Source organism: Bos indicus, chromosome 3, assembly GCF_029378745.1.
Source record: "Bos indicus isolate NIAB-ARS_2022 breed Sahiwal x Tharparkar chromosome 3, NIAB-ARS_B.indTharparkar_mat_pri_1.0, whole genome shotgun sequence".
NCBI lineage: Eukaryota > Metazoa > Chordata > Mammalia > Artiodactyla > Bovidae > Bos > Bos indicus.
In genome coordinates this window covers 82139346-82143766 of record NC_091762.1, presented here as the reverse complement: position 1 = coordinate 82143766, position 4421 = coordinate 82139346, and positions in this window count along the sequence as shown.

Genomic DNA, 4421 nt, shown 5'->3' with positions numbered 1-4421 from the left:
TATGACCAACCTAGATGTCAAATTCAAAAGCAGAGATGTCACTTTGCCAGTAAAGGTCCGTCTAGTCAAGGCTATGGTTTTTCCTGTGGTCATGTATGGATGTGAGAGTTGAACTGTCAATTAGGCTGAGCACCAAAGAATTGATGCTTTTGAATTGTGGTGTGGGAGAAGACTCTTGAGAGTCCCTTGGTCTGCAAGGAGATCCAACCAGTCCATTCTGAAGGAGATCAGCCCTGGGATTTCTTTGGAAGGAATGATGTTAAAGCTGAAACTCCAGTACTTTGGCCACCTCATGTGAAGAGTTGACTCATTGGAAAAGACTCTGATGCTGAGAGGGATTGGGGGCAGGAGGAGAAGGGGACGACAGAGGATGAGATGGGTGGATGGCATCACTGACTCAATGGATATGAGTCTGAGTGAATTCTGGGAGTTGGTGATGGACAGGGAGGCCTGGAGTGCTGCGATTCATGGGTTCGCAAAGAGTCGGACAGGACTGAGTGACTGAACTGAACTGAACTGAACTGAATATGTTTTTTCTTCTCATAGCCACGTTGCCCCTCCCACTCCAAAAATTGGACCAATGGATTGTACTACAGCCATCAGATTCAGGCCTTCATTGAGTATAATTAATTAAATTATAATTAATTTAATTAGTTTTAAATTAGTTATTTAATGCATTTGAATCATTTCCTTGGTAAGACACCTATAAATTTCCTCCAGCACTTAGACCACATCTTGGATATCTTCAGCATCCTTCCCCTGCATGTGGTTTCATATGGTGCTAGGGGCATAGTAGATGCTCCATAAAAACTGTCAGGTCAAACTGAGTTAATGTTTCACCCACTTCTCTCAGTTGTCAATCAGGAACACTCAGGAAGTCCTCAAGAGCCTGCTGCAGGCCAGGGCTCCCATGAGCCTACTTGCACTGTAGCCCCAGCAAGACTGTTCACATCCTGGGCTTCTCTCCCTTACTGTGACTTCCAGACTGCTCCCACCCAGGGTGTGGAAGGAGTATGGACAGGGTGGAGAGGAAGGCAGCTGCAGAAGCCGTGTCCTAAGACTCAGTAACATGAAATAGGGCTCGTCTTATCTTCTGGCCCTGGAGCCACCAAACTTTTGCCAAATGGGCTCTTAATGCTGAGAGATAAGGGCGCCAAAGGGGTCTCAAAGAGTTAGACACGACTGAGCGACTAAGCACAGCACAGCACAAGGGTGCCAAGGGGAAGACAGTACAGACAGTAGGGGTGGATGGAGGTGAATGAAAGGGCAGGCCAGACTGTGGCCAGCCAGGGTGCTTATCTACACAGAGTTCCAAGATGTGACTGGACTAATTTGGCAAAATATAAACTGGTCCTGACACATATACCCTATTGATAACATAAAATAGATAATAAGTACAAACTGTAGAGCACAAATAATTCTACTTAATGCGCTACGGTGACCTGAATGGGAAGAAAGTCCAAAAGGGAGGGTATAAATGTATGTGTATGGCTGATTCATTTTGCTGTACAGTAGAAATTAACATAACATTGTAAAGCAACTATACTCCAATCAAAATTAATTTTAAATAAATAAATTGGTCTTGCTACCCCTGAAAGTGAAAAGCAAACATGTTAGTCACTCAGTTGTGTCCAACTCTTTTGGACTGTAGCCCACCAGGCTCCTCTGTCCAATGGATTCCTTCCCTAGAGGATCTTCCTGACCCAGGGATCAAACCTGGGTCTCTTGCATTGCAGGCAGATTTTTTACTGTCTGAGCCACCAGGGAAGCCCCTGCTCTCCCGGAAGGAGATGGCTTCTATCACTGGGAATGAAAAGTACTCTCTGTTAGCCCCAGCCAATCTCTGGAATTTTTGTGAAACTCACAGTTGGTCACACTCTGATGAAGTTCTAAAAACCATAGAATGAATGCGTGGTTCGTGCTCTTTACTGGGAGTGTATGACTCATTTTATCATCTGAATTTAAAAATCCTCTAAAGTGGCTCCTTAAGAAGTCTACTTTGGGAAGTCAGCAAAGAAAACTGGAGACAGAACCAGAATTCTGAAAGGTGGGAATTTTTGTCCAAGTTTTCCTCAAGGTTGATTCTGCTTCAGCCAGTCGACAAGAACTAGCAATTAAGTTGTATCAGTAAATAGTGTTTTTTTTGTAGGAAATTAGTATTTATTCATAACATGTATCCATAGGAAGTCGCAAGCTTCACTTAATAACTGCTGAATAAATAATCAGAGAAGAGAGATTTGAAGGTGCAGCAAGTGACTGCTGCCTGAATGTGTCCCGGAGGGAGGGATGTGTTTTGTGTATACCTGGCCCTGACTGGGGTTTCCTCAGAGGCTGACTCCAAGACCAGGAAAGTGTAGACAGTTTATTTAGGGGTGGGGTTGAGTTGGGGGGAGTGAGATAGGGAAGGAAAGAAAATGAAGGGGGAATGTGTTTTCAATCACCTTACCATTGTGGAAAACTAAAGCCTGACCTGACTGGGGACTCTGGGAGTCAGTATAGAATACCTGCCTTTGGGTTCCTGTCCCAGCGGCCCGGGGAACTGGAGTATTTATACACCAACTGTCACAATTCACCAATAGAGTGCTGGCCTGTTGAAGGGTGGATTCTACGGCTTGTCTGTCCTGCCTTGTAACATGCAGAGCAGTTTTCCTCCTAAAAAGCAAACGAACAAAGAAAAAACCCTAAGGCAAAAAGATGCAAATGTTGAGTGTCTGTGGGGCTGCTCACTCTGAGATGGGAAGGCCTGAGGGGATATAGGTGGGCAAACGCAGCATCTGTCACCCTAAGGCAGGGGTTCCCAACCTCTGGGCTGCTGACCGGTACCTCCTGTCAGATTAGTGGCGGCGTTAGGTCAGAAATAAAGTTCACAATAAGAGTAATGTTCTTGAATCATCCTGAAACCAACCCTCCACCCCCAGTCCATAGAAAAATTGCCTTCCACAAGACGGGTCCATGGTGCCACAAAGGTTGGGGACCGCTGCCCTGAGATGTTGCCAGACCTCAGGCAGTGCCTGGCCATAGCTGACACTCAGTATTCTCCCACTAAATTAATGAATCCACAGCTGCACCCATTTGAGAAAGGCCACAGCAAAGGCTGAAGAGGCAACCCGCAAGTGTAGCAGGCAGTGGCAGGGCACCCAGGTGCGGTAACTTCTCCACACCTCAGGCATAGACTTTGATTGGAGGACTTGGTCCTCCACCGTGGTGGAGATGAAGAGAGGACTTGAAAATTCTAAAACAGCTCAAGCAGGAGAAGCAAAGGATTCCTAGGGCCAAGGTGCTTCCCACAGGTCTCCAGGAAATGCTGCCAGACCGATGTTGTGTTGTATCCTAGACCCAGAACTAGAAGTGGTCTCTGACTTAGGAACCAAATTGCTTGATGTGGGAGGCAATGTTTTATAAAATCAGAATTGGATGATGAAAGAGATACAGTGGGGGTGGGGTCAGGAGAAGCAAGGCAGTTGGGATGGAAGTCTCAAAGCTTGGGTGGCCCCGAGGAAAGGGTCTAGTCCACCACACCGACGTATTGTGACCATTGAGCGTGCTGGTTAGCTTATCTGGATTCTAAATCTAGTTTTATCACCTGTTAGCTGTTGGTTTCAGAGAAGGCAATGGCACCCCACTCCAGTACTCTTGTCTGGAAAATCCCATGGACGGAGGAGCCTGGTAGGCTGCAGTCCATGGGGTCATGAAGAGTCGGATACTTACTGAGCCACTTCACTTTCACTTTTCACTTTCATGCGTTGGAGAAGGAAATGGCAACCCACTCCAGTGTTCTTGCCTGGAAAATTTCAGGGACGGCGGAGCCTGGTGGGCTGCCGTCTATGGGGTTGCACAGAGTTGGACACGACTGAAGTGACTTAGCAGCAGCAGCAGCTGTTAATTTTGGACATTTGCTAGACTCTCAGCCTAGTTCATTCATTTACATACAGAGCTAATCCCCACCTTGTGGTTCTATGAGAATAAAATGAGAGAACACAGATAAGTGACTTTTTGCCATGTTTGCCGGAAACTGTGCTGAATATATGGCTGATGTTTCTGTCCCAGGCCCCTGTCTGTCCAGCTCTCCTCTGGATCCCCAGTAGCTCACAGAGTGACTGGCCCAGAGCAGTTGCTTGAGAAATAATGCTAATTGAAATAATCACTTGCATTCTTCCTATGTCTGTTAATTCATTAACTCTCTGCTTTCTTTCCAAGAATTGTTGAAGTTTACTTCCAATGTCCTGAGTGTGTGAAATTTGAAAAAATTCTGCTGTTAGAACTTAAGTTGGGGACAGATTTACTGATCTTACCTTGTACAAGGCATTGTGGAAAGCAATCTCTGTGAATAACTTTATTTAATCCTAAGTATTCCACTGAACCCTTTGGAACCCATTTCTGTAGGTCAAAATGGTTAAATATTGACAATTTCATATGCTTCT